This window comes from Tympanuchus pallidicinctus, unplaced genomic scaffold (genome assembly GCF_026119805.1).
Source record: "Tympanuchus pallidicinctus isolate F22 unplaced genomic scaffold, pur_lepc_1.0 scaffold30, whole genome shotgun sequence".
NCBI lineage: Eukaryota > Metazoa > Chordata > Aves > Galliformes > Phasianidae > Tympanuchus > Tympanuchus pallidicinctus.
In genome coordinates this window covers 4,578,920-4,597,382 of record NW_026294748.1, presented here as the reverse complement: position 1 = coordinate 4,597,382, position 18,463 = coordinate 4,578,920, and the positions used below count along the sequence as shown (strand labels likewise).

Below are 18,463 nucleotides of genomic sequence, written 5' to 3'. Positions count from 1 at the left end.
CACGTTGCTTGTTCCAAACTGCTGGGACGCTTGCATTTCCCCCATTATTTTAGCCTCCCACCCCTTTCTTTGTTCCTGTATGCTTCTCCAGACATCAGCTTTTGCAGAAAGGTGCTGGGTTGGGCAAGATTCTGCTCTCACCCCCTGTACCTTTCCTTACAAACAGAAAGCAAAAAGCATGAGAATAGAATCCACCCTCGTGGCATAGCTGGTATTCACAATGAGACATTCAGAGCTTCAGCCTCTTATAGCAGCACCTATATTGCAAGTCATGCTCCTTACACGATGTCACACACCGGGGTCTTGCTGGGCAGGAGTGTCTCATGGTGCCAGATTGAGTGTTGTGCCCCAAAGCTGCCCCTCATTGAGGCCAGGCACTGAGGATCCCTTTGGAGGAGGGAACACCCCCTTTCTGTTATCATTGCCATTAATGTTGCTCTTTCTTTTTGCCTGGAGACAAAAGCACCACCAGACATATTGGGAACAAACAGTGCTAATGGGGAACACGTGGCCCAGCCAGCAGCAACGCTCACGTGAAAATACTGATGTGGAGCAGCGATGGGGCACAAAAATGCATTTCTATGCCAGGATAATTGATTCCCCCTTTGCCACCATAGGCTGCCGGTCACTTGCAGCAGACTAAACTTCCCCCCATCATCTTCCCCAGCCAGTAAACTGACACGTTCCCACAAGAATCCATGTGAGTTTTGTTTTTTTTCCCCTGTATTTTTTCTAATTATACAACTCAACCAGCGCCAAAATCTGTCTGGCCAACTCGAATCTGGCAGCAGAGCTCCTGCACACAGGGCCAAGAGAATCACCTCCTTGCTGAAGGGCAGCAGGTTGGGAATGTACTCAGACAGAGCTCTTTGCAAGGCTCCAAACGGAGATTTCTATGCATGCATACACCTCCAGAGGAAGGTTGGCATTGGCTGCCCGTGTCAGCACTGTGCCTGGAGGTGAAGGCATGAGCTGAGCCCATCAGGTGTCTGCTAATGACTGCAGCCCTTAGCTAGGGAAAGCACCTGGAAATGGCAGCATGGGGCAGTGGTGTGAGCCCCCAGCTCCTCCTGAGGACAGTGCTATTGGGTTTGGTGTAATTAATATCGAGTTCAGCCTGGGGGACAGAAGGGCTCCCAGGGGCTTATTTAATGTGGCTTGATTATTTATTTTTTGAAGTGTTTTATTTTCCCCCTTGTAAATGAATTTAGCGCTGAGGAGAGGTGTGGGATTGGCAGCTCTGGAAATACAAGCCCTGAAGGGCAGATGTTTTGGAGTCCTGCAAGTAACAGCACTGCATGCGGTCCGGGCGTGAGGGCAATGACTCGCAGTCACTGCAACAGCTGCTATGTGCTCTGCACTCATAGATACTGCTGTGAGAAAGCAGAGCACACTGCCCACAGCCACCAGGCACTTGGGGACACTTCTCAGTGTCCCTGCACTGCTTTGGCCTGTCATGCAATGCCATATTGTTTGCACTGCATTCCAAGTGCAGTGTGCAGGCTCCAAATAGCAGAAATAGGTGTTGGCAAGATCCTGGTCACTGCAGGGACTGAATCATAGAATCATAGAATCATAGAATCACCAAGGTTGGAAAAGACCTAGAAGATCATCCAGTCCAACCGTTCACCTATTACCAATAGCTCCCACTAAACCACGTCCCTCAACACAACATCCAGCCTTTCCTTGAACACCCCCCAATGACATGTGCTGTCCAGAAGCAGCCCCATGTGCTGTGTGGATGAGGTCAGGACATCTGGAGTGGGGATGGAGGGGAAAGTGCAGTGAGGTATGGTGATCTACGTGGGCATCTCGTACACCCAGGGAGTTTGGGAAAAGCCAGCATCCCCATGCTCTGAGTGAAATTTCCTGCAGACACCCAGGGTCAGGGCTCTGAGCACTTCGTGGAGCTGTGGGTGTCCCTGTTCAGTGCAGAAGAGATGGGACTGGATGGCCTGGAAAGGTCCCTTCCAACACAAACCATTCTATGACTCCATGGTTCTAAGAAAGTAGGGTGTCCAAAGGCTTCATCTACCTTTGGGCTCCCTCTGGATTTAGGAGGAGGTGATGGGTTTTGGGGTATCACCATGGTGAAGCACTGCCTTGATTGGGGCAGTCCCAAGGTGCCCATTAACCCCTGCCTTCAGCACTTACTTTTGAGGTGAGGAAAAACAACCACAGAGGGAAACAGGGACTGAAAGACAAGGAGAACCTGGACGGTGCTGTTTTATCCCAAAGGCAGAGAAAAGGAAACAAGGCAAAGGAATGAAAACAAGGGAAACCTCGAGAGGGAGACGTGCTTGGCAGCCCCTACTGCCTCGCTCTGCAAACACGGAGCAGCTGTTATCCCACCTGGACCTGGATGCTGGCTTCTCTGCATCCCTGGAGCATCACGGAGCAGCGGAGATGCTCCACGAGTGCTCAGGGCACAGGTAATGCACAGCCCTGAGAGGTGATGGGGAGAAAGGAAAACACTTTTATGTTGTTCAGAGTGAGCTCTTTCTTTCTCTATTTTAATTTTCTGTTGTATGAAGCTGTGGGGAATGTGCTCCCTTTTGAAAAGGAACTCTTTGGGTTGTTCCCTTTTTCTTTGTGATCTACATTACCAGTTTTGGGGTTTTTCAGGGCCAAACTGCATGTGCCATCACCCCTGTGCCCAGCAGAAATCACCAACCCATCACCCCCAGTTTCCATTGCCCTCGCTGGCTCTGTATTTAATGCATTACATGGGAAAGCAGAGCTGGTCACTTGGCCCCAGTGGTGGCGTTGGGTTTTTCTTTGTGGTTTAAGGCCAAGCTAAAGGGCAAAGGGATTTGGGAAATGAGTGGTGCTTCGGGGTGGGCGCTGGCTCTGGGTAATCCCTAATCCCACAGCATGCAGAGAAATCCTGGCTTTGGGACACCACAAACACCATCAATCCACGTCAGCGTAGCGGGGTGGAAACAAAATAGGGGGAATTTGCTTCATAGGAGGGGAAGAAGCACGAGGCAAGGTTTGAATCGCAGGGGCTGCGTGTGAAGGAGAACAGAGCTGGCAAAAATGAAGGGAAAGACTCAAACCCCTCCATCCGTGGGAAAAGATGGGGTGGACGCAGCCCCTCTGGGGGACAACCTAAAATCTGGGGGCTGCCTGCAATGGAATGGTTCCTATTTGTCTGGGGAAAAGCGACGTCTGCTCCAATTAGCGCGTCGCGTGCGCGTGCGGGGGAGGAGATGTTTTTGTTTCCTCTTAGGAAGAAAGAAAAGAATTAATAACAACAACAACAACAACAACAAAGCACGAAACGAGCTCTGTTGCAAAGCCAGAGTGCTGTGTCAGAGAGACCGGGATCCAAACGGTTTCTCTGAACCCTCCAAGAGGAACGGAGCATCCAACGCGGCTGGAAAACGGAGCTCTACCTCCTAAAGCTGCCCTGGGGGAGGCCTTCAGTTGTTGAGGATGATTTTACAGCTCCCCACAGCTGGGAGTTCAGGAGCAGATGCCGACGGGGGCTCTGGAAGGGTTAAAACCATTCCGCCTGTTCGCACTGTTCCTTCTTAATATCGCCCTTGAATAAACAAACAGGCGAATCCCACCCTCTCCCCGGAGACTCTTACTTGGCTTGTTTCAGAGAACAAATGATAATTATTTGCCTTCATTTATTTATTTATTTAAAATTTCATTGTCTCCTTTCGGCAGCCATCGGGATTGAGGAAACCCAGTGACAAAATGAACAAGGGAAGCCATAAACTCGAATTAAACAAATCACTGATAAGCCCAGAGCAGAAAGGAGATAAAAACCCGATGACATTCCCCTCGTGGCACAGAGGCTGGAGATGTTGATAAAGCGCAGGGAGACGGATGGATGCAGCCAATGGATGCCAGTAGGTTAGGAGATGCAGGCGCAGCCGTGTCCTCCTTGTTCTAGACATTAGGACTGGCTTTTTGGGGATAGGTCAGGAAAATATCAGATAGATCAGGACGTTTGCAAGAAATTCCATTGCTTTGCTGTAGCAGAGGCTGGTTGGCTGCAGGGGATACGCAAAGCACTTTGCATCCTCAGGATTCAGCCCTTCTTCTGCTTCTCTGCTTCTTTCCAAGGACCAGTTTCAGTTTCTGGGGAGGAGAGCAGTGCTGCATCACACAGCTGCCCAGGGGTGTGGGGGGGTCACCATTCCTGGGGGTGTTGCAGAGCTGTGGGGATGTGGCACTGAGGGATGTGGGCAATGGGCACACTGGGTTGGGCTGCGTGGGGATGAACAAAAAGAGTAAAGGAGAGGTGGTGCTGCTGTGGATGTGATGGCATTCATGTGGTTGGAGCTGCACTGAGCATCCCCCAGGCATTCCCACACCTCAGCAAAGAGACTCCACGTTTTCCTTCTTTGGGAATGGGATTCGTGTGCCTTTCCCCTAATCTCCCACCTGAGAGCCACTCAGAGCCGATAGTGAAAGACTTCCCCCTGCATCAGGATTGCTGCCTTGCGAGATTAAAAACTGCCCCTCAAGGAATCCCCCAGCCATAACAAAGCCATTTGCTAAGATAACATTAGTTCAGCATTGGGGCTACTCATGGCACGCTCAGAGGAAGCACTCAGATGGCTCCTGTGGCCCTGACCAAAACCAAATGCATCCACAGACCAAAGGGACCACCTGGCACGTCCCATGGATGCCGTAAGTCACTTACTGGGTTGAACTGGGAAAATCACTTCTAGACATGCCTAACGGAGGGAGAAAGCAGAGCTCAGGTTTGTGCCCTTTTGCACGTGATGGCAATGGGATGCTTTCACAGCAAGAGGGGACAGGATGGAGGGAAGAGCTGCTACTGTTGGATGGGGTTGCATCACTGCAGGGGAAGGGAGAAGGAAAACAGGAGTTTGGAATCAGGGTGAAATTCCTCCTGGCTCTCTGCTTTCTTCAGAAATAAAAATACCCCAAATAGCCTGAGAACGAGGCTGCTCAGCAGATGGTACTTTGCCCCTTTTGGGATGCTTTCTATCTTTGCAGCTGGGAATCCATTATGGGAATCTGATCCCAGGAGGCTGCAGAGCTGCAGGCCCAGGAGCTTGGGTAGCTTGGGAAATTTGCAGTTGTGCCCTGCCCTGAACCTTGGATGTGAGCCCAGCTCTGATCTCGCTCCATCCGAGTGCCACTGAGCCCCTTCCCCAGGCTGCAGCTCCCCAGCCAGCCAAGCTCTGCAAAGCCACCCCAGGTCCCACAGTCTCTTTCTGTCCCAAACCATGTCCCAGTCCCCAGCTTCTTTGGCGGACTGCTGCATCCAAGCACGCACCATATGTGCTCTCATCAAAGCATTTCCCAGTTTCCTTTCCCAGCACTGGTGGCTTCCTCCAACCTTTTCTTGGCTGTCCCTATTCCTGGGGACATCTTGTGCTCAGCACACTCTATGGATGAATTTTCCATGAATTTTTAGGAACACTTGGTGAGAAGTGCAGTGATTCTGTGACCAAAGCTGGAAGCAGATGTTGGAGAGATGCATTTTGGTGCTCACCAGTCACCTCAGCTCAGCATCTCCTGCACTGCATTTGGGAGCAGGAGCAACAGGGACGAGATTTTTTCAGAGCCATGAGACATTGTGGGAAAGCCAGCTGAGCTCTGAACAGCTTCTTCCTTTGGGTTTCCTTTGAAAGTAACTCCCAGTTTATTGCCTGCTTTGCAGAGCTGTGCCTGCAATGGTGCCTGAGCCCAGAAATCAGGGTGTGATTTGGGGTTGTGCTGTAGGCTGCAAAGGATGGAGAGGAAGGCTGCATCCCTTGGGATGCTCTCAAGTGCTTAAATGGTTTGTGTTTACGAGAGCTAAAAATATTTCCTCGGGGAGGGAGAGGGGACAGAAGGTCTGTTTGCTCTGTTATCACTTGTAGGCTCTGTTTTGGAATGAGGCTTAAATAGAAATAACATGGTATTAAAGGTTAAGTAAAACACAATCAAGCAGCATCCCTGCGTGGCACAGGGCAGCTGGGATGAGCAAAGCCCCTGCATGGCCCTGGGGACAGAATAGGGACGGGGATCCCAGCCCTCAGAGCTGCCACGCATCCCATGGCCATGCTGGTACCTTGCTCAGCAACGCCTGGGTTCCTGCCCTGCACTGCAAACTGCAGCTGGGCCAGGAGTTTCTTGACTGAGCTCTTCTTCCCCCCAGACTCAGCTGAAAAATAGGAATCTAGGGACACTGCCCATGGGAAGAGGTTCTGATGGATGCTCTGTGAGCAAGGGGCTGGGTTCTCCTCCAGATGGGTCACATCACCCACGGTGAGCTCAGGGTTTGCAGCAGGGTGAGAGGGGGGCAGCGCTGCTCAAGCTTTCTTTTTAAAGGGCATTCTGTTTCCAGTGTGAAAAGGGAATAAATCAATGACTCTCATCGTCCCGAGAAAGGCATGTCTGTGCCCCTGCACCATGAGACCCTTGTGTTGCCCCCTGTGACACTGTGTTGGTGATGCACCAACAGACACAGGCTGGGCATTGTGCAATGTGTTCCCAACAGCCCAGCAGTGCCCAGCCACGCTGCAGAGCATCAGCACGGCCCCCCCAGTGCCATGATCCCCTTGGGCAATCAATGGGACATTGTCTGGGGAGAGCACTGGGTGACATACAGCAGAGTGGAGCGGTGGCACAGAGGTCAGGAACGTGAGGACGGTCCAAGTGCCTTTCCCCTGCGCTCATTAATTCTATACATTTTGCATAAATTCCAGCACAACGAGGAATTTGGGAGTGCTACCAACCCATCTGCTTTGAACCGGCACTCTGGTTTGCAGGAAGGAATGTTACTGGGAACAACTCCGTGCCTAACATTGGGTCTGATCCAAATCTTGCTGCTTCACCCTTCTTTCTGCCTTGAGCTGAGACCAAACCTGGGACTGAGAAGAAACTTGGGAAAGAGAAGAAAGTTGAGCAACCTGGGGCTGCATTCACATCTGAGCCTCCCAGCTTACCCCGATGCTTCCAGCCCCTTGCAGATGGATGGGCAGTGCTGATGATGGAGGAGACAGAGCCAGATCCTGGCTGGGGAGTTTAGAGAAAGAACTTGTAAATGGAGAAAGTGATGAGCACACAGGGATGCCTTTCCAACAGCCAGGAGAAGAAGAAATAGGGAGCTGACACCCATCTTGGAGGGTCATGTGTCTCCTGATGGGCCGAAGGACCATCTGGTGAAAGGATGGGGTCTTTAGAAGATGCCCATGGCAGCAAGAAGGCAACACAGGGACTGAGTGGCTCTGCTTTCCAATTCCTGCTTTGTGCACAGGGTCTGACTTTCTCAGCTTGAATTCCTCGTGTCTATTCAGACCATGTCTGACTTCCATCCCAGGCACGTCTGTGCGGCTGCTTAGGGAAAACAAAGCTGGGAGGACAGAGATAACATTGCTGATGTTGGAAATCTGTGCATCCCTTGGTGCTGGGAGATACCTACAGCAAGTAGGGAACTTTCTATGAAAAATCACAGGTTTTGCTAAGGCTCTCGGGAAAACATTGCTCTCCTGCCAACCTCACATCGCATCAGTGCTTTGTAGAGAAGATCTCCCTCTGTGCCCTGCATGGATGGATGTGTTTTTGCCTTGGCCCCACCAAACAGCCGTGAGTCAGCTAATCCAAACCAAACAGCGCGGGGAGCGGGAGGTCAGCCCAGTGCACGGCTGTGAACTCAGAAACAGCACCTCGAGCAGAACCAGGGATAAAATCACAGCACCATGAGCAGGGCAGTGCTGGGTGTCAGCGAGGACTGGTGCCAGGTCAGGGAGCACCCGGTGTGACACTGGGAGATGGTGACTTTTCCCATCCCCTCTGCAACCTTTCTATGCAGATGCTTCCCACCAAGAAGCCTCTGCATTCACTTCACCACTGCCTTCTTGTTGCATCCTTCTTATTTTTGGGGTCATTTTCACCCCTGTTTTGCTGGCTCCCCTTTCTTTCTTACCCTTCTCTCCTCCAAAAGCATCCCTTGGACATGCGCAGAGAAAAAAGTCCTTCCAGCCAGCTGCCAGCTCTGCCTTTGGCCTCTTGCTCCGGTTTCATGTTTGACTCTAATCCCACAATTTATACAGCGGAGCCCTGGGCCAAACCCAGCGTCTCAGGAACCTGCCAGAAACCTCAGCTTTTCCTAAGCTCTATAAACAGTTTCCTGCCTCCATCCCTGCACCTGCTGCCCATGCCGTGCTGCCGGCCAGGGATGCTGGTGGCATCCTGAGGATGGTGGTACCCTGGGGATGGTGGTACTGTAGGGATGGTGGTACCTCCAGGAGGGACAGGATGCCCAGGGGTGCTGCTGTGCTGGATGGGATGCCCTGTGTTGCATCCCCTTCGCTCTGCTTGGCAATATCTGAGGGCTGTGAAACACTCACCCAAAGCCTGAGCAGTGAAAGAGTTCGATTCCTCAGAGCATCTCAGGGCAACCTGGGAGAAAGCAGACAAGGAGTTAGGGGAGGCAGGGACAAGGAGAGACGTGTAGGTGTCCCAGACACCAGCGATGGCTGCTGGTGTGCAATACAATCTTTTGAAGTGGAGCTGCAATGTATTTCTTCATGTTAGTTTCCTTCCCCTATGTTTTCAGAACAACTAAAATCCCAGCGATGCAAACAAGCAGCAGGAGTGGGGCCTGGGGAAAGCACAGAGTGGGGAGATCTCTTCTTATTGTGCTTCTAAAACGCAGTGAGGACACTGCAAATTACGGAGCACCATCTGCTGGCACCTTATTTATTGACTGCCTCTTTCCTTGTGATGCAGCACTGGGGCAGCACTGAAGCAGCTGGGGGCATTATACAAGGGTGAACCCAAAGCATGGTGAGTGGTGAGATGAGAAAACCAGTGGGCAGAACGTGCTGGGTAAATGCACAGAGGCAAAATCCCACTCGCTCCATCGAGGGCAGGACTTCACCCATAAACCTCATCCTAATGGGGAGTTCAGAGCTTAAATTCATTAAACTGATGGTGTCCTTCCTGAGCGCAAGATTAAAACCAGGAGACTTTGCAAGTCTCTGCTGGCAGCATTCGGGGCTCCAGTCGAACGGGACATAAAGCCATTTCCTCCTGTATAAATCACCTGAATGCTTTTAGCTCACCCCGAGGCCCAAAACAATGCTTTCAGCTCAGGTTTGCTCCTTGGTAATGCGTGCTGGCAGCTGGCCCCATCAGTCTCCGGCACAGACATGTAACTCAAGCCTCTGACAAGTGCTGATTTAGAGCTTCAGCCAGTAAATCAGCATAAAATCATCGGAGTGCTTGCTCATATTTTTCCAAGTCGGGCTTTCTCACATGCAAGGCAAAAGGTCCTGGGACCCAGTGCTCACTATGGGACACCAACCGCAGGCTGCTGTGTCCTGGACCCTGCAAACTGCTGTCAAATCCACACAGTGTGCAGGATGGAGATGCTGGGAAAGCAGTGCAAGAGGGCTTTCTGCTGTGGAAGCCGTTTGTGCATGCATGAAGCTGGCACTGCACAGCTTTGGAAGCCCTTTGCAGCGCAGGGAGCTGAGGGTGCACTAGTGGGGTGTGTCATGCTATATGGGATGATGCTGGGCCACTGTAAACGAGCCAAGGGCTGTGTTTCCCAGCATGGATTTCTCTCCCGTGGGCTCTTCTGCTGGCACGAAGGGAATGGGAAATTTGCAGTACTTCAAAGCCCCTCTGCCACTGTGTGATCCAAGCCAAAGTGCAGCCCCAATCCATCATCCAAAGAGGGATGTTTGTGTATGTGTGTGAAATGACAGACTGGAGAGACCCGGAGCTGAAAGCCAGATGCTTTCCCCAGAAATAAAACAGGTTAAGGGCTTTAAAATGCAGGAAGAGCCTGTGAAGGAAGCACCACAGCAGTCAGTGGCTGTGACAGCCCTGGCCCTGGGTCCCAGCATCCCAACAAGAATCTACTGCCATCCTCTGTGTGCTGAGGGGAGACAAAAGGACACGACCCAGACCTCTCAATCATTCCACATCAGTAAGACCTTAATGGGGGCAGAGAACTGCAGAAGTCAGCATCCCCCATGGGTTACAGCTAACGCTTCTCCAAACAAACACCCATCAGATGCTGATAAAAAGTTGCTTTCCGTAAACACTCTGTTTATTGCACTGTCCCACTGATTCCTCTGCTGTCAAAACAGAAAGGCAAACGAGAGCAGGGCTGAAACCCATCCCAAAGTCCTACCAAGCTGTGAAAGCATTTGGTGACTTTGTTCCTGGCTTGGATTTCTTTTTTTTTTTTTTTTTTTTTAAATTGTTTGGATTTGGTCACAAGCAGGAAAAGCTGATCTCATGACAGCTGAAAAAGCCCCGTGAGAGCCTGAGCTGTGAGATCTGATGTCACGCACGGGCAGTCCGGGAGGGAAGGAAACCTCTGTGTCAGCCCAGAAAAGCAGGCAGCTCAGCTCGCCTTGCCTCCAGGCAGCTCTTGGTGGCACGTGGATGCCCGAGGCTTGTGCCTGAATGGTCAGCCCCAGGGAGGGGCTGGGGCTCCCACCAACATCCCATCCAAAACCTGCCCGAGAGGTTGGCACGCAGGCTGAGTCAATGGAAATAGGGTGACAGAGCCATTCAGGTTGGAACAGACCTCTAAGAACATCCCATCCAACTGCTGCCCACCTCCCTCAGTGCCACATCCCCATGGCTCTGGAACACCCCCAGGGATGGGGACCCCACATTGGGGAGCCTGTAAACATCAGTGCCAGCTGCCACCCAGAAATGGGGGAACAGCAGTTGTCAGAGAGCTCAGAACCCCCTCAGCTGCCAGGTGCTGCGCTGTGCACACGTGAAGGTGTTTCAGTGCAGGGAAGCATTCAGGCTCAGGCTCTCGTTCCCAAAAGCTGATGCAAAGAATCCTGTTTCACTCTATACACTGCGATTAGCCACGTGTACAATGGGCTGACCACTGGTATGCGTGGCAATGCCAGAAGTAAATGAAACTCCTCCCTGGGGAGAGGGCTCCATTGCTTTTGGCTGCTGAATTTGTGAAGTTTTTTCACTATTTTTTTCTTTTTTTTCCCCCAAAATGCCTCCTTGGAAAACGCCTCTGGATTTTGATGTGAAGAAAAAAATAAACCCAACGCTTTTGGTTGTGCAAGGAAAGAAGGAGGAAAAAAAATCATTGATATTTTTGAAAGCTGGATGATTTAACCAAACATGGGAGAAATTGAATAGCATCCACAGCCATTGGATGTGCTTAAAAGAGCTCCGTGAGCCTGACAGGAGAGCAGCCTGCTGACACCTTTCACATGCAATGAGTGCAGCTCACTGCTGCAACAGGAATAAGCGATGGGGAGGGAGCCTGGGTGCTGGGAAGGCGAGGATACAGAGGGCTGTCCTGCCTCAAAGCACTCGTGTGCTGTGGCCTGCCTCTATTCTGTGCTCATACACTGCAAGAAAGGGATGGGGGCAAAAAGGGCATGAAAGAGAAATGGACAGGAAAGTGAGAAGTGGTGGTTTGCACTCTTTAATTTCCTTATCCAAGTGGAAGCTGCTCTGGTAATGTGTGCAAGGAGTGAATACCTCCAAATCTTCCCAGCAAATGAATAAAACCAATAATATTCACAGAGCGTGGATTCGACTGATTTCCCTCCGTGTGTTTGGACTGAGATCTGACAGCTCTGGATCCAAAGGGGAGATCTGTGTTCGACTTCCTTGGCTCTGGATCACACCTAAGGAGCTCGTGTTTGAGCAGCATCACCAAAGGCCCTACCAACACACCTCCACTGAACGTTGGGTCGCTTTTCCCTTTTGGTCCACAAATAAATTATCTGCCAATAAATGGAACCAGAAGTGGCTTGGCCAGATGTTCTGCTGGGGCCCCAGGGAGTTGTGGTGCAGAAAGGGTAAAATAGGAGGAAAGAGAGAAAAAAAAAAAAAAGAAGGCAAATAAAAGATAAAATATGAACATGGCAGCTCCATTGGCTGCTCAATGCTGGCGTGGGACCCCCGGCTGCAGCAGCTGTGCCCATTATAGGGTGAGGTGCAATGCCCCAGCTGGGAGGCCGTGCCAAAAGCAGGATATGGGAAAAGACCATTTTCAAACACAGATGGATTAAACCTTGATTCCTTTTTAAATGAGATTTTAATGCGCTGGCTGCACGCGGCCGATGGATATGGGAGACGCTGGCTGGACATGAGATGGGTTGGGGTTGAGTGTCCCCAGGGCACCTTGCTGACCCCATGGTCTCCCATGGGAGAGGCACACTTTGGTGTCCCTGTGCTCTCAGCCCTTGTGCTGAGCTGCAAACCCTGGAGCACAACGCTCTGCAACCCACCAGAACCTACAGACGGGAGATGGACAGATGGAGCAGAAGGACCTTTGATTTTGTTGTGTTTTTCCAGCTGGAAAGAGAAAGAGAAAAGAGAACGTTCCCACAGAGGAAACACTATTTACTTTTTTCTTTTTTTTTTTTCTTTTTTTTTTTTTTTTTTTGCTTTTTTATTGTGGTGGAGCTGAACTGTAACAAGTCACTTTAGCTCTGTTGAACGCAGGATTTTCTCACTTTCCGGTAAACTGCAGTTACCATGGAGAGCTCTGAGACAAGCCAAAGGCAAAACATTGGAAACTACACCCAAACTCACCGCAGCCATATCAAACAGTTAATTAGAAAGGCCGTCCATGTGTTTCCCATTCCCTGGAATGGTTTGAATCAATTGCCCCGTGATTTATCACCTGTTTTCTGTGCGAATGGTTCAGCTCTGCTCTTGTGCATGTGTTGGAAGGGGGATCTGTGCTGTGCAGCAAAGGAGGGGAGGGAGATATTAAGGACTTGCAAAAAAAAAAAACCCAACAAAAAACAATCATCAAATAACCAATTCTGCTCCTTCCTCCAGTCTAAATCTCCCCCCGGAATGATATGCTCTGGATTCTGGTGGGATTTCTATCCCTTGGCAACTCAGAAAAAAGGAGAGACAGCTTTTGATTTTGGAGCACGGAGGATTACAGCTCACCGGGCCATGGCAGGGCTGTGCTGTGCAGGGCCCAGATAGGATTCAGTCCCAGCTGCTTCTCTCCCCTTCCCTGTGCCCATCCCTGCATGAAACAGAGCCCATCCGGATAGGTGGCTGCAGATCCTCATCCCTGGGTTGCATCTCCTTTCCAGGAACGCTTTTCCCCACTTGTCTCATGCCTTAAAACCCACAGACCACGGGGTTCCCCCTTGGTGGCCCATGCATCCCGTTGCCACCCTGCTGGCAGGCATGCAGTGATGGCTGATGGGCAGTTGGTGAAGCCTTAATGCCCAGAGCTAAATTCCCAGTTGGGCTTCATCCCCGCTCCCCCTTCACAAGGCATGGGGAGAACACACCTTGGTCCTGCCTTGTGCCAAGAGCTTCAGTGCAGAGTTGGTTTCTCCTAGCATCCAAAAGCAGCAAGAGATGGTTTGGAGGAGATCCCTCTGACCTTCAGCTCTTTCCAAAGCACGTTGACCTGATTTTTCCACTGCCATCTGCATCGCTGCCCTTTGGGGTCGGGTGAGGTTGTGAGCCACTGCAGTCCCCTCCGGTGGTGTGGGTTCCTCCAGGAAAGTTTGTGGGGATGGCTGGGATGGACACGGTGTTATCAGCAGCCATTCCCCCACGCTATGCTCCAGTGAAGCGTTCTGACCGAGGTGTGTGGGGCTGATTGGAAACCCTGCACATTTATCTAACCCATCCCCCAAAGCAGCTGTTGGCCTGAAAGGTGGCTGCTCCTCTCGAGCTCCGCATTCCACCTTTCCTGCCAAGAGTGGGGGAGAGAGGGAATAAAAGCTGCTCTCCTATCATTAGCAGATGATTGAAAAACCTTTCAGCTCCCCGAGCCAAGCGTGGGAGATAGCAGTCCTGCAAGACAGGAGCCGAGAAGCCCACAGCAGCAGATGGTGGGAAGAGGCAGGGACTCCCCTCCATCTGCAGAGGTTCGATGTGGAGCTTGGGGTGAATCCTACACCTGCAGCAAGTGAGCAGAATGCAGCAGGAGCGTGGCAAAATTGCCGTTTACCCACACACCTCTGTTCCCATAGTGAACATATGAATGTGTGCACTGCTTTAGCTTGAATTTATCTTTTCATTGCTCTGAGTTCCGCCAGCCTCACTCCTGTCCTGCTCCTGGCCACAGAAGGGAAACAAAGTCATTGCCTGGCACAGGGGTTACTTGCCCCATTTGTCTGCAGATCTCCTTTGCAAGAGGAGAAGGTCAGACCCGTGCCTCAGTTTCCTCTCTCACTGCAAAGAGAAGAGCTGGTGGCAGGGGATGCACAGAGCTGCCCTGGAAAGATCCGCAGGGTTGGGCTGCTCTGGCTGTTTGCACCGCCTGGGACCCTGCAATCTGCGAGGAAGGAAACCGGCCTCAGGCAGCAGGAAAAAAGAGAAATCTCCCAGGATTTTCCAAAAGTTTTCCCACCTTGTGAAAAAAAAGGGCAGTGGTGCACATGTGCACTCATGCCATGGGACTGCTGCAACTCCTCATGCTGCCCAGACCTGCAGGAGGGAAGAAAATGGCAGGGAGATCTACAAGGAGGGAACAGGCTTGCAAAGAGGAATGACCTCTGTGAAGTGCTCTGAGGAGCAGCACTTTGGAAAGGAGGATCTCAGCTACAGATGTGTGCACGACGGATCCAAGAGCAGTCAGCTGCCATCCAGCTCGGATGGGCGGCTGTTATCGGCGCTCACGCTCCGTTCCACGACAGCTCCTTTTCAGACACTCTGTTCTGACAGGCTGAATAAGAAATTCCTCTTGTCTTCATTTTCCAAATCCAGAGTCAACGCTTTGTCCTTTTTGTGGCTGTGAAATATTTTGGCATTGCGGGGCTCCTTCTCCCACCTGGGAGTTTGCTTTGATTGCATTGACAGGGCAGTTGGACTAGATGCCTTTCCAGCTCAAACGATGCTACGATTCTGTGACTTCCTTCAGCCCATTGCTGCAAGCAGGGCTCCAGGGGCTCTGCCAACACCACAAGAACTGAAGGAGGGAGAAGGGAGGAAGAGGAATCAGAGCTGTCCAAACTAGAACCCATGGACTCCAAAGGGTTGGCAGCAGGGTGTTTGTCATCACTGCAGATGTAGGGAGTATGTAGGAGCAGAGCCAGAATTTGCTTTGCATGTGCTTTATACAAGAGTGAAAACTCAATCTGCTTGAAAACATGAAGAGCCAGAACTGCTGCTGACGTGAGCCCAGGCTGTGACACAGCTTTGGTTAAGGAAAATCGCCCAGGTGAGCACAGGGCACGCTGCCGTCCTGCTCAGGGTGCTAGAAGAAGGCTTGTGTGTTTGCATTCTAGGTTACACTCCCTTTCCATTTATCAGGGAGACACCGTGGTTTCTTGTGCTTTATTATATTTAATGGGGTATTATTTTTTTTCTTGCTGGCTGTTTGTTTGAGAAATTTCTCCCAGGGGAGCTCCTTTTTGATCGCTTGGTTGCCAGACAGAATGACATCAGACAGGCGCTCAGAGGAATGATATAAAGGCAGAGCCTTATTTCTTAATAACAGGCTCTGGCAAAAAAACAGAGTGAAGTTAAACATGCTGGAGAGCACCAGGACCCAACGCTGCATGGGCTGCAGGGCAGGGGGACAGGAGGGGCTGCTCTGCCCAGCCCATGCATGTTCACCCCTGTTTGTTTGTGGCCAGAGTGTCCTGGTCCCTTTGGGAGCAAAGGAGATGGGGTCGCAGAAGGCATTAAGGTGGGCTTGTGCTTGCAGACCAGCTGGTGCCAGTGTATGGCTGTGTGCACGGGGCACTGCTTATCAGTTCACTCTTTGTGCCCTCTGTTCTCTTTGCGGTGTTCCACGGACTTTCTGCCTGTTCCCTCTTCCTCATTCCAGCAGCTGATAGCAAGAGCTGAACGAGATGGTCAGACCCTCCCACTGGAGATGGGCAGCAGCCCAGGCACCAAGTGAGCTAAGGTTCACAGCTGCCTCAATGCCCAGTTACAGATATTGGAGAAACCTCCTCAGTGAGAGCTCCTGCACAGTCTGACACTGAGCTAAAAGCCATCTAATGTTATGGTTACATCTGGCTTTCAGTTTCTTCTTGCTCTTCTTCTTAAGTTGTTCACGAATTTTTTTTGGGGGGGGATAAAATTCCATTTGGGCTGAAGTTGTCTGTGTTTGGACATCCCTCAAAACTTCATTTAAAGAAATGTAGAAAAGGGAGAAGAGGGCTCTGTCAATTCACATATTTTGTCATTCAAAACCTGAGCTTCCCCTCACTTCCATCTTGGACTCCCACATCCAATTCGTACCCTACTTCTCAACAGCACCCAGAACTGCCATGAGAAAATGCTGCGAAACCCACTGTGCCCTGAGGGTTTGTGGCCAATTCAGGCTCTCTGCTCTGTCAAGCTGGCTGAGATGGTTTCACCTCCTCCCATCTTTTCAGCACGCCGCATTTTGGAGGAGCAGTAAGAAAACCCAAGCAGCCAGCAGTGGGATCAAAGCGGGGGCTGTGTGGGGTGGGAGCAGTACGTGCCCAGGAGCCCGAGGACAACTCGCCTGGGAACAGAGCACTGTTGTCAGCCCCACAGAGGAGAGCATTCTCCATTCATGCCCACGCCATTGTCTGCCCCATGAGGAGCACCGCGCCGTGCCGCGGTGAGGATGGCCGTCTGCACACAAGAGATGCACTGTGGCAGCTGCTGGGCAGGCAGGGAGGGGATGCACGAGTTAATTGGGCAGAGAAAGGGGTCTGTAGGGGTCTTGTGTTTCCCACTCCCATTTGGGTTGATACGTTGCTGGAGGGGGAATTCCCAGTTTCTACTGGAGTCGGCACAACACAGACACCCTGGTTTGATGTGTGATACCTACAGGCAGAGTTCGGAGAGTCAAACCCACCAGGTATGAGCCATGATGGGATTAAATCTGCAGTTTTTTCAGGAGTTCATATGGATTTCAAGAGCAGTGATTTGAACAAAGGCTTCTCCAATCAGCAGCTTTGGGAAGGGCCTTTGCGTGCTTTAGGCAGCTTTGGCTAAATTAGATGGCTTTGCCCAATTCACATGGCTTTGCCCCACCTGCAGAACACTTAGATCTAAAAAGTCTGAGTGCCAGCTGTCACCAGACCAAGCTCTCATTCTCTTGAGGCAGTTCTCTGTACCCAGCTCAGTGAAGGTCCCAGATGTGGGTCTTCTCCTCCTTGTCTCCTCCCAAGCAACCCAACTCAGTGCAGGCATCATTTTACCATCCCGTGGAGCAGCTGCCACCTGTGAGCAGATGGTTTGATGCTGTGGGATTAGTAAACCTGGATCTGAGCAACAAAAACCAAGGGGGAAAAATATAAAATAGCAAGCCTCAATGGCCGGTATGGCATCAGTGCTTTGGGTGATAGCTTTCAGTGGGACAGATGGCACCGAGGCCTTGGAAGAGCAGTGAAGTAAGAAGGGCTGGAGTGACACAATGGATTTCTTGGGGGGTGAGGAGGGGATGCTGTCACCTGATATGTGTGCACCCCCATGTCTGTGCCACAATGCTCATTTGGAGCACGGTGAGACAGCTCTGCTGGCAGCCAGGGGCTGAGGGAGCCGGGTGCTTGGAGGGCTGTGCTGATGCTGCTTGGCTGCTCCAGGGACAACACGGTGAGAGCACACAGAGCAAAGCCTGACGTGGGGCTGTGACAGCGGTGCGCACCGGGAACCAGCAGCGCTCTTTCTCCTGGTGGCACAGAATAAAGGCTGAGCAAAGTTCATGGAAAACACAGCCGGTGTTGCACAATGCTGGCAAAAGGTCCCTTCATGGAGAACACACTGAGAGTTTTGAGGATGGGGGATGGAGGAGAGCGAGTGATCCCACACTGCTGGCACTGCCCGTGCAGCCAGATGCTGCTCCTGGTGGCACGGCAGTGACCCGGGGCTGATGGATGCCAGGGCTCTCTGCCCTGCAAGAATGCATCCCTGGCAGGGCAGGCAGGGAGGAGAGCAGCACACCCAGCGTGCAGAAATCAAGACATTCCTTTCTCCCCCTGCAGACACAGACACGAGGATGGGATGTGCAAGACAGCTCCTTGTGCCCGCAGTTTCACCACGGCCAGATGAAATGTAGGAGATAGGCCAAGAAATAGGCTTTGATGTGCAACCACCACCCGGCTCCTCTCTGTTATTCCTTCCCCCCCCGTGCCAAACCGAAGTAATAGATGCTTCCCCTCTGCCCCCATGATCCAAAGGTCCTCGCATGGACGAATTCATCACTCAGATAACTTCCCGCAGCCATGAGATGGGAAGGCCAAGGTAAATACACACCCATCCATCAGCAGATATGTGATGGAGCTCTCCTTTCTTCAAGGAGTTCACTGCAGAGGTTCAACCACAAAGGGATGCTGTAGCAAGGCAGTGGGATGCACAGAGCCACTGAGGATGCTGTCAGCATCCCTGCCAACAGGATTCATCGTGGGGTGCACAGCCCTCATCCGAGGGGTTTGCCAGCAAAAATGATCCTTCCCTTCAAAAATGAAGAAGTGTTTTCAAGCTGTGTGTACTGGTGGCTTTTGCTAGAAGGCAAAGATGAGAGGTAATGGCACCAGGGGAGGTTCAGAATGGTTGTTAGGAAACATTT

The 18,463-nt window shown here is 51.5% G+C and overlaps 1 protein-coding gene across 1 annotated transcript in view; it reads right to left on the bottom strand.

The window, feature by feature from the left end:
- Positions 1–3,615: 3,615 nt before the first annotated feature.
- SNX19 (sorting nexin 19) overlaps positions 3,616–18,463 on the bottom strand; it is a 103,149-nt gene continuing 88,301 nt past the window's right edge. The window contains exon 13 of the transcript XR_008209874.1: positions 3,616–8,379. The gene's annotated coding sequence lies outside the window, so the exon portion shown is untranslated. The remainder of the gene's footprint in view (positions 8,380–18,463) is intronic.